The sequence below is a fragment of the Octodon degus genome, unplaced genomic scaffold (genome assembly GCF_000260255.1).
Source record: "Octodon degus isolate 3935 unplaced genomic scaffold, OctDeg1.0 scaffold00298, whole genome shotgun sequence".
Taxonomy (NCBI): domain Eukaryota; kingdom Metazoa; phylum Chordata; class Mammalia; order Rodentia; family Octodontidae; genus Octodon; species Octodon degus.
This window is the reverse complement of record NW_004524874.1, coordinates 1,319,416-1,331,358: the sequence shown is the minus strand read 5'-3', so window position 1 is coordinate 1,331,358 and position 11,943 is coordinate 1,319,416. Positions and strand designations below refer to the sequence as shown.

The 11,943-nt window shown below is 37.9% G+C and overlaps 1 protein-coding gene across 7 annotated transcripts in view; it reads right to left on the bottom strand.

Moving 5' to 3' along the window:
- Positions 1-11,943, bottom strand: part of Pex5l (peroxisomal biogenesis factor 5 like) — a 270,061-nt gene that overhangs the window by 112,078 nt on the left and 146,040 nt on the right. The gene's annotated exons all lie outside the window — the stretch shown is intronic.

Here is an 11,943-nt window from a genome sequence, read left to right as displayed (position 1 = left end):
TTTGTCAGAGAGCCCTATAAATCCAGAAGCAAAAGATGATTAATATGGAAGGACTGATCTATCTCTGTTTCTCTGTCTCTATACAGAGCAGAATCACGAACTGTAATATGGGTTGTTGGTTTTCTGACTTTTGAATCTATCAGATTATTAAATGTTTGAGAGTATATATAGTCTATGAAAACCAAAATTACCTTTCAAACTGAACTGGAAAAACTTCATACTATGTAAAAATTAAATAATCTTAAATACTTCAAAAACAAACAAAAAAGTATTTTCTCAGTTCCTTGGCAGATCCTCTCCAGAGGAAAACACTTTCTTCTAAGAGCACATATAAATGAATGTGTTATAATTCTGCTTAAAATATGAACGTAGCATACAGAGATATCACAGGTAGGGAAATAAAGAAAAAGGAACATATGGGATGTGTTGTCTGCAAAGGGAATTACGAGCTAAGGTCAATATCAACTCCAGAGCTTAACAATCTTGATAGTTTCCATGCAACAAAAAGGGATAGAATTACATATTATATTGGGCTTTCCAAGGGCTTTAAGTATTTAGAAGGCAGGTTCACTCCAGGGAGCAAAACAGTGTCCATTTTCCTCAGGCGTTGACTCTCTAAAATGTAGCCAGTAGCAACTTTATTTATGAGTACACTGAAAAACTTTTTGAAGAGTTTATAGATTTTTTAATGTGTGAATCTATTTACAAGGCTGAGAGTTTGTCTCAACTTAAGAACTAGCATTTAATGAAGGATAATGGATTATTTTTTAAGATGTATCAGATACTTGAGATTTTATTCAGTAGATATATTGGTAGTAATTTTTATATGTGTTCTAAAAGAGTATGTGGCCACAATCCTAGAATAACTGATCTCTGGAAAAATAAAGGGAATTTTAGGATTCATTGTATAACAAATCAGGGTGCATGATTCCAGGTTTCTTCTTTAATGAAACAATATAAACTTCCTCAAATGGAAATGCATATAATTCTGAATTCTGGGAAAAGAGTTATTGTGATGCTACTAAATTACATTTTTCAGATATCAAAATTATTTCTTTGAAACATTGCATGCCATAAGATTAGTATACCTTTATAAGCTATGCTCATTAATATACTATATGGCTTATAACAAAGAATTTTGCAGCTTGTTCTTTCAAAAGAGCCAATCATTGCTGAGGAAGTCCTTCCATGCTCCAAGAAGTTCTAATGACACAGCAATAAACAAAGTGGCATGCTTATATTCAAATTCCTACTATACTTATAAGAACAAATCTAATGTTACAAGATATAATTTAAAAAATAATAATTCAGACTTGAGCTAAGAAAAAAATGTCAATTGATAAGCATCTCAAAAATTTTAGGTCGAGTTTTCAATATGTCATTTATTTGAAATGCTACCAATCCATAAACTATATAGAGATATTTTTTTACATATGCAACTACAGTAGCTAGAATTAGCAACGGACATGCCATTTTACTAAAAAGAAAATCAAAACGAAAACAAATTAGTCCTTTCATGCTGAACTCTAGAACAAAGCAGTGGTCAGCTAGAAAGGATGTATAATAAACACATGCGGTGCTTTTTATTTCTTGCAGAAAAACCCACCAAAGCCAGGGTCAGGTCACTTTTTTGAAGACAGTGCCACTTTTTCTTCAAGGTAACACCTACTACCTGAAAAGAGTCATGACACCTGTGTTAGTGCCTGCTAGCAACTTTTTTCTTTACAGCCCTTTGGCTTTTGAGATAATACCCCATAAGTCTCACTGCTTTACGACTGTGGTTCAGACTGAGAACGGGAAGGGCAGACTTGTCATAATGACAGTGCCATGGCTTCTGAGATAGTGTCTAAAATCCTGCCAAGTAAAGTGAGTACATTTGTGTATCAAAGCAAGTATTCCCCCAGATCCTATTGCCACCTCTGCATGGTAATGTCAAATCAAGTTGTTATTCCTGTCTTCTCCATTCATCTTGGGGGATAATACTTCTAGAATTCAGAATGTGGCTGAGAATTGATTCAACAATTCATGAAACTACTAAGCTTTGCTTATCAGCAGTTCTGCATGGCTAAATGTAATTTAGTATGCAGGTATCCTTCCTTTTGGAATTCAGTGGCTTAAAACATTAAAAGTGATATATCTGCATAATTACACAATTTTCAAACCCAATTTCTTAAATACAAACACACCAGTCAATATTGATCTACTAAAAGCAATATGAAGACATGAAAAAGAAAATATACACTGAAAATACACTCATGCATCTGTGTTTTATATTTTTTAAATTCAGAAGTTCCTACATCATTCATAGCAAGAACAAGAGTAGTGAAACTTCAGAAATAGATTATCATGTTGTGACATCCTCTAGTGATCATTTCAGCCTATTTCTTTTCAAATAATATTTGAAAAACAAGTTTAAACTACTCCTTGCTTAAAATCTTGAGATATTTTTGACTATTTGAAACATACTGTTAACATAAGGGGGATTTTGTTTTTCTTGGTGTTTTGCTCTGAAAAATTCTTTGATGTTTTATTTATCATTTGTTTCTTCACCAATGAAACATATTAATGACAGACTTTTTCCTAACTTCTATTGTACAAGCAAGCATAAATGAATGAAACACAGAGGGCATAGAAAATGACATTAACATTTATTAAGAAAGCCTGGCTTTGGCTCACTTTCTTTTTGTTACTATGGAATGGAAAATTCAGAGTACAAGATATTGGACGTCACAGGAATCTCTCTGGCTGGACAACAGGCTGTGGAACCACCAGATGTCTTTAGATGATGAAGTGTTGGCTGCAGTCCTCTTTCACAGGGAAGGGAATGAAACTATTTTGAGAAGCTATCAAGTATTGGACACTGTGAGGTGGCTGATGCAATTTATTTGGTTTCATAATAACTCTGGGTAGATATTGTGTTCTATGGATAGTTGAGACACCGAAGGTCGAAGATGATGTGATTTGGCTGATAACTCAAAATCATTCTTTTTGCTGAGCCAAAAGGGGGCTCCACCCCCAAGTAATGTTCTTCTCATGGGGCTCTACATTGGAAATCAGATTGCCCAGGGATGGTGCCCACACCTGATAGCTCTGGGGTACAACCCTAGGATCCCCAACCAGCTCCTTTCCAGAGCATCTTGCTTGGCTAGCCACTGAAGACTGACAAGGTCCAGGGAACATTTTAAATGCTGAAATCCTGGTAACTCTTCCAGTGGAGGGTGAGTCTATCTCATTTATAATTGATAAAGGTGCTTGTCACTACACTTTGCTTTCCTTCCAGTGACCAACTTCCTTGGCCCCAGTTACTGCTATGGGTATTGACAGTAAACGTCCATACCCTAAGTACCCCCCCAATCTGGTGCCAATGGATTCAAAATTTTCATCTACACTCGGAAAGATGACAGGAAACTGGATTTTACAGATTGATCAGACCAAGGGGGAGGAATGAAACGGAAGTTCCTGGGGATGAAAATCATCTAAATGTTGTATGGGTGCACTGGTATATCAAAATGGATCTTAGTATTCTATAGAATTAGTAAGTATCAATAAGGTCTTAAAGTAAAAATTAAACCTAAAAGGGGATCCATACCTGTATCCCAGGGTGGCTGCTACACAATTGTTACCTGGCTGAGGGAGCTAGTGGACACTCCTTCACGTTGTGTCCCTACTGTAAATATAGGCCATTTGTGAACACAATCAAATTTTAGGTAGCAACCAATGTTGGTGATTAGTTACTTGGATTAATTAATAATCACTCAGACCGAATCTAAGCAATCCTTCCCCATGATGCTGAGGATTAATTCTAGCACTTCTTGCATTCTAGGTAAGCATTTTTCCATTAAGCTACTCCCCCAGCACCCTAAGCCTTTAAGCAAAGAGTTTTCTGTGAATATTTATTTCTCTTTTTTTGTGGAAGAATTAGCTATCTATAATTCTACTCAGGTTCACTTTTATAAAAGAACAAACACAACAAGAACAACAAGAAAAACAACAACAAAACTTTTCTTTTATCTTTATGAAAAGCTAACCTGAGCATTTCATATATAGAAACTTCATTCTGTAGATCTCATGTTTACAAGCTTTAGCAACTCTAATTTTTTTTAAATGTATTTAGTACAGGGTCTACAGGGTCTCACTATGCAGATTGTACTGTTAGTGATCCTTCCTGTTTTTCAGCCTCCCAAGCACTGGGATTTTAGGCATGTGCCACCATGCCTAATCTCAACTGCTGTCTCAGAACTCCCCAGGGATGGGATGCACACATCAGGCCAAGGATCGACTCCCCCACCCCAGCCCCTGCATCTGCCTAAGCAGGTGCTTTAATCTGCTGAGCTATCTAGCCAGCCCTATCCCTCTAATTCTTAATGCTAATTAAATGTGATTATGGTAAGAATATTATAAATGAAATGTTAATCAGCTTTGCATATGCTAAATATATGACACATCTTACAGATTCTGCACCCTTAGTTTAAGTGTTTGCAGGAAACTGGCCCCAAGAAAAACTACTATGATGGTTGTCACTTCACAGGCAGAGCCAGCATGCCATTCTTTCACTTGGACATGCAGATGTCACAGTAAGAGTCACACTCTCTTCAAATCCTCAACATGAGAAAAAGGGCATTTCCCAGTGCCCTTTGCATACTGGTGATCCTTTCTGTACCTTTCCCAGCTGAATGTGTTGGGAGATTTCCTCCCACATGGACTAGGGCTTAGATCATACTGGTTCTATTTCAACCCACTCACTTCCCCAGTTAGCAGAGCACTTTGTATGTTTTAACGGTGGTGAAACACGAACTAAGTAGTAGCGCACTGCTACTCACTTCTAAACATCTTGAAGGAAGCACAGACCTAGGAAATAATTAAGAAGCATGGACAGAATTCTCTTTTAGTAAGAGATCCTTATGTGGAATTTACAACTCACAATGAATGTCCTGTTGGTTCAATAATTTGAAGTGGAAGTAATGCAGTTTGTGATTTTTTTTTTAAAATTGGTACAAGGTTTATGGGGTGTTCAGGGTCTCATTATGCAGATCGGACTTGTAGTGATCCTCCTGTTTTCAGCTTCCCAAGCGCTAGAATTACAGGTGCCTGCTACCACGTCCAGTCTCCTTTCTGATTCTTCAATAAGAGTAGTCAAGTTGTAGCAACTAATTGTGCCCATCTAAAATAATGACCCAATGTGCCAGTGAGATAGCTCAGCAGATTGTTTGCTTAGGTAAGTGCAAGGACTGTGGTTCAATCCCTGGCACCATACGCAGCACCAGCCCAGGTGCCCTGAGCCAGCCACTGAGTCCAGGTGTGGTGGCACATGCCTGTAATCCCATCTCTGGGGATGCTGAAAGCAGGAGGATCACTATGAGTCTGAGGTGAGTAATGAGACCCTGTACCAATTATATCTATCTATCTATCTATCTATCTATCTATCTATCTATCTATCTATCTATCATCTATCTATAATAATGACCCAAGACATTTAAAGGCAGAATAACCCAGCTAATATGTATTTCTCTTTTATTATTGGTTTCCTCTACCAGCATCTGTACTTTTTTTTTAAGCCACAGCTGCATACTTTAAGCCAGAACCTTTCCTAAAATGTATTCTGAAACTAATGAGTGACTCTAACTGTATTCTACTTAACTCTTGTACCTCCACTACAGTCTGTGTTGTGCATTCACTGGGACTTTCTGCTTTGCCCTTGTAGGGTGGGCTATGGGAGGAAGTAAGGCAAACATGCTGGATAGTCTTTGACTGCAAGCCTCGCCCCATGAAGGGTGTTCAAACTCCAGGCCCACCTTTTGCACATTCTCTTGCCTTGGCCTGATGTAACGGTTCAAGGTGACAGCATGACTTCCACTGCCCACTCAAACTTTTGCCTTCATGGGCCCACTCCTCCATAAAAGAAAACTTTAAATCCTATTTTATGATTGCATTGTTGTAAATACAAAACTAATCATCCAGACTACATTTATTATTTTGCTTTCATTAATATTAAATAGTCCTTGTGGGGATTCTGATTTTAAAAGACATTGCAGGGGCCAGGGAGATAGCTTAGTGCCATAAACACCTGTCTGGCAAACATAAGGTCCCAAGTTTGATCCATGAAATAAATAGATAAATAAATAAATAAATAAATAAATAAATATCATTGCAGTAAAAACACTTTCAGGGGCCCTTACGAGACTTGTGTACTTCACGCTCTGTGTCTGCCATTCCAGCAGATAAATGTTCCTTCTCTGGCGCTGGTGTTTTCTCTTCACATTAATGCTGCTGTCCTGTCCCTGGAACTCCTGCCTCTGTCATCTCTGTTATCTCTATAATTTGGCAGCGTTGTTTTGCCCTAATAGACTCCTTTCCTGTTGACATTACTTTTACTGCTTTTGTCAAAGACTCAGGGAGTCTTTCCTAATAGTATTCACGAGTCTTACTGGGTATCCAATTGGTAGCTTTCATCTAAAAGTCCCCAACCAGCCACACATACACTGGGGACTTTTAGGGATGAGGCAGAAAGAACAGACATGTAGTATCCATCTGCACACTTAAGATTTCATCAGACAAGTCCCAGCATTGCATTCTTTCCTTCCTGAGTACAGTTTTGACCATCCAGAAGCATTTCCAAGCAAATTCTGTCAACCTATGTGTCTTCATTTATTTTTAAAAAATCTGTCTTTAATGACTATAGTCATCCATTTGTGGGTTACAAAGCACCACTTGGCTTTTTTTTTATTACATGAGAGGCATGACAAAAATACAATGAATGTTTAAATTAAAAGTGCAATTATAGTATAAATGATTTTTAATCCCCCTTTAAAAGTTTCAGAACTTTTTAAAGAAGCTCTGGAAATTCTCTTTTGTGAAGGTTGTTAATTGTGGCATATTGGCTGCCTTAGTGTCCTGGATTGATTCGAAACACTTACCTCTCATGGTCTTTTTGACTTGGGGGAATAACTGGAGGTCATATGGTGCCTGATGTGGTAAATAAGAGCAATAAAGCTCTTCTGAAATGGCTGTAGAAGTTTATCTTTCTTTTGGATGACACTTAGGAGTGGCATTCACTGTATTTTTGATCCCACCTTATAAAGATGCTTATGAAAGAGGACTTCTAGAACTGCTTCGGAAAGTGGCAAGAATGATTGGATTCATGTGTTCAGAACACAGGGGAATAATTTGAGGGGGTTAATGATCATGCATATTTTACTGTAAAAATGTTTTTCTTTAAACATTCACTGTGTATTTAGATCGCACCGCATAGCTGTCAACTTGAGAAACAGATTGTCAAGAACCCCAGATCCTGGAGCTGTATGAGTGCAGCAGAAGTTTCTCTTGGGAGGTAATCTAATGCTTTTACTTTGTAAAATGTTTTCAATTATGTCTCATTGTGATAGTATCTCATAAAACAGAGACTATATGTATTTCTCTCAAACCATTTAGCATTTGGTGTAGGTCCCTAGGCAAGTAATAAGTGCAGTCAGTAAATAAATGTGTGGGTATCTTTTTCGAGTTTTTGAAGATCCTCAAGTCATGATATGGCCAAGTTTGATGGAGGATGATTCTGAGTTAGATACAAAGTTTTAATTAGATGTTTAAGGAGCTAAAATAATTTCAAGCATATACATACTCATTAAACTTAATAAATTGTGGCCAGGTAAAGATGCTTAAAATTTGGTTTGAAGAACAGCTATAACTTATTAATTAAAATGATCTGTTTGTCTACAGTGGGCTATTTGTTTATTTGTGAAGGTTAAATACTCCTTCCACTTTATTGTCACCATGTCTCTGGCTGCCTAGCAAGCTTTCTTGACACTAGATAACAACACTCAGTCCTTAATAACCTTAACAACCTGTGCAGAATGAGAGAAGTTTCCTGGAACCTTCCTCTGAATCATGTCATTCTTCATTACCTGTAACTTTGTTAAAACTTCACAGATAACCTCTTTTCTATGTATCTGTGAACAAGTTTTTCTTCTTTGGTATCTGAACAGGTTTTTCTCTTTAACTTTTAGCCTTATAGGGAGGATTGCATAAATAGTACATATTTACCAATTAAGAATTAAGTGTAGAATAAAAGCTTTTACTTTTTGAATAATTCTCAAACGTACTGTACTTTGAGAGGTTTGGATGACTATGTGAGATGTGTATGCTAAAAGTGCAATCCTAGTTAAAAGGTCCCTGTTGTCATTTTTGATTCCTTGTCAGGGATTTCAGATCTTTTGCAGTCACCTTCCTTTAGGGATTAGTATTAAGCAAAAGGAAAATGATTAAAAACACAAGGCCCTAAAGATCACAAACTTTTCTTTCCAAAAAATAATTCCCCTACAACATGATCACTGTTACTTGCATAAGTGTTGGTATCCTAATATTGGGGAAAAAATGAAGTGCAGAAATCACTCATCACCAGCACTGGTGTCTGCTGAGGCTCTGTGCACTCAGTGGTGCTCTGGGTGAAGGACGAGGTGAGGCCTGGCCTCTTTCTGGAAGTAGAGGAAGAAGTTTAAGGCCTGCTTTCTAAGTGCCTGCAGGCAGCCAGGCTGCTGTGGTGTAAGGGGTCTTTGAATACTGAATGCTGGTGAAAAGCAAACCAAGAGGAACCACATATAATTAATTGGCTGTTGTTATCCCTGATCTTCCATGTTTTCTATGATGGATAAATATTCCAAAGTGAATATGAAGAAGAATCTCTATAGCTAAATATGGGTGCAAGATCTCAGACAAGTTCCCTTGAACCAATGTGGCTACCTCTGGAACTTCACTTATAGGTGACTAAATACAACCCCTCAACTTTTCATCTGCAGTAAAGAAATATACATACCGGATAAAAGAGCGAGTCACAAGAAGGTCATCTCCCTGCCATATTGGAAGCTTTTAAATGATGACAGTCATTATTTTGGAGCAAAGAGATGGAATTCTTTCTTTTTACAAAACTGATGAAAGACTGTATATTCAATATACTGTTATCAAATTATTGAATCTAAGACAGAAAATTTATCCAGATGCTATGAGGTAGAATTACATTGCATCTCTTTTGTTCTAGAGGAGGACTATTAACTGTTGAATTGGAATTCATCCTCTTTATGAATATTTCAGGCAAGTTCATTACTAATTAATAAGCCAGAATAGTGACCTTGGAGTGTGACTGTTCTGTAGCTGTCCGAGTGGGTTTTCTCATTTTCTAGCAGGTGAAAGCATTTATAAGCTTGTTCCCAAGTCACCAAATGCCCCAGGTTTGTTGATATAATTTAGGAAAAGAAAAACACAGAAATTAAGCTAAATTTACAAGCTATTAGTCAAGAAGTTGTACAACTAAAGTACTTACCTGCTTGACTTCCCTGAAACATTTCCAAGAGAGAAACTGAGGCTTTGGGAATTTCTACCCTAAAGCTCTGGGTCTGACCTGGACATCTTTGCTTATCTTGATATTCCTCTGGGTGGCTTCAACAATATGTGAGTAGGCTCCTCTTAGTGCCTCTAGGTTCCTTGCAAGCAGGTGAATAATCTCTTTCATTTTGTGAAGAGTTAGGGAAAGTACAGAGAGATCTCAGAGCTGTGAGCCATAGTCAGTGTGTAGCCAGCTGTGGCCAAGGTAATTTCAAGTTAATGACGATAATGCCTCCTTCAGGGTCAGCGGAGGAGAAAGAACAGTGGCCACGTGGCCTACTGGCACCTAGGCTAGGGTTGGACTCAAGAGAGGAAGTTTCAATCTCAGTTCTACCTTTATAAACTATTTTTTTCTATGACTTCATGTTAACAGGACAAATAGAATAAGATTGAATTATTATCTACAAAACAAATTTGTGAGACATAAGTGGCAGTACATATGAAAACACTTTCTACAATGCCTGGCACATAGTAGGTGCCCAGTAATTTTTTTAAATCTTTATTTGTTTAGTACAGGGTCTTACTATGCAGCTCAGACTTACAGTGATCCTGCTGTCTCAGCCTCCCCAGAGCTGGGATTACAGGCATGTGCCACCAAGTCCTGTTTTGGTGGCCAGCTCGGCATGCCTAAGCTTCCAGGGCTGGCATAGTGTATGTTACCGGGGATTGAACCCAGGTCCTTGCACTTGCCAGGCAGGTGCTTAAACCACTAAGCTATCTCTCTGACCTGCCCAGTAAATATTAATTGACCACAAGCTGTCATTACTGAGCTTAGTAGGTCAAAAAGACTCAATGTTTGCCGTCATCATAGATTAAGCAGTAGCTTCAGGTTCACAGGTATATGGCAATCTATCCTTGGATAACTATAATGCTCCCATTCAACTGAGGTGGGTATTTAGGCTGCTTCCAAGATTTGGCTATTATAGAGAATATTATAAAGGAAACTGAAAAATGGATGTGAAAAGAGTCTTGAATAATAGTGACAAAGACATAGTGTAATGGCAGTATGGACAAAGGTCTTATCCATTAGCAAATTAAGAGGAGATCTGAGTCTCTGTAGCCAATAAGTTATTACTGGGGCTGAGATGACAAATGAAAAGAGATTAATAAGTCACAGAAATCACAGCTCAGAAGACCAGGATGCTCAATCTAGCCACCACAGATAATGAGAAAAGAGCTTCGACAGGCACTAAGAATTGTTGGAGGTGGAGTTGTGCCCACTAAAATTTCCTATACACAATGTCTAGACCCTGGTTTCTCCGAATTGGGTCTAGAGGTAGGATCATTAAAAACTGAAAGTTTTGGGGGGTGGATATTAATACAATATTCCTGTTATAGGAAGGTTTTGGGGGGTGGGTACTGACCCAGGATGGCTAGTATTCCTATAAGAAGAGAACATTAGTGCAAGACATGCACAGAGAGAAGACCATTGGAAGACAGAGACAAGCAGAGAAGTCTCCCAAGAATCAACTCTGCCGACGTTTTATCTCACACTTCTAGTCTGCAGATCTGAGAGAAAACAAAATTTACATTGTTTAAGTAAACCAGTTGGTGATATTTTGTTGAGGAAGCCCTAGCAAATGAATACAGTAACTGAACAACCACATGTGATGAATACAAAGTGGTCTTAGTTTTTGATTTATTATGACTTTGATCCAGAATGCTACCCCAAAGCCTCAAGTGTTCAGAGATGGGCCTGATGGAAGATGACTGGCTCATGGGGGTGCTATGGATGACCTGTTGGTAGGAGGGAGGTGGGCCTAGCAAGAGGGAAGGCACTAGGATGGGTGAACTAGCCTCCTCCCCTATCTCACTGCTTCCTGGCTTCTATGACATGAGAATCTATCCTCTTAAATAGGCCCTTTCACAATGTTTCTATTTGACCTACATACCATGGGCTGAACCTGAAACTATAAACCAAAATAAACCTCTTCTCCTTTAAACAGGGAGTGTTGGGTATTGTGTCTCAATAGTGAGAAAAGTAACAACAGTGCCTTAGACAACTGCTTACAGAAACCCAAAGCAATTCACTAAGAGGCCCAATTTAGATCCTTCTAGCTAATTCATTTTGTGGTTTCTAATCTGATTAGACAGACCTCAAAGGTATTAAAAAACGAGTAGCTCTGAAAATTTGGTTACCTGTAATGAAGTAGGACCTACTTGTCTTAGAGATCTGTCGAAAAGAAATTGAGATGAAGGGTGAAGACTGCCTGGAGTTGGTCAGCCATTGTCAATGGGGGCTGTTCTTTCTCAATCTGAGCTAAGCTTTTAGCCACATAAACTCAAATTATAGTTTGGAAAAATCAAATTTCATAGTGTCTAAATAGGAAATATCTAAGGAACATAATTGTTTCCAACTAAAAGTTTACATATTTCCAGTAATATAGATACAAATCAAAATATATAATTGATACATATATAAAATAGAACAATCAAAAAATAAAACAAGAATCAGGTACCAGAGGAAGTTTTAAAATTTTTAAAGAAATCTGGATCTTTGTTCAAGAAGAAGGGGGTGGTGAATGAAAGCAAGAGACAGGAAAAGGAATATTGTGGGACTGTCCTGCTTCA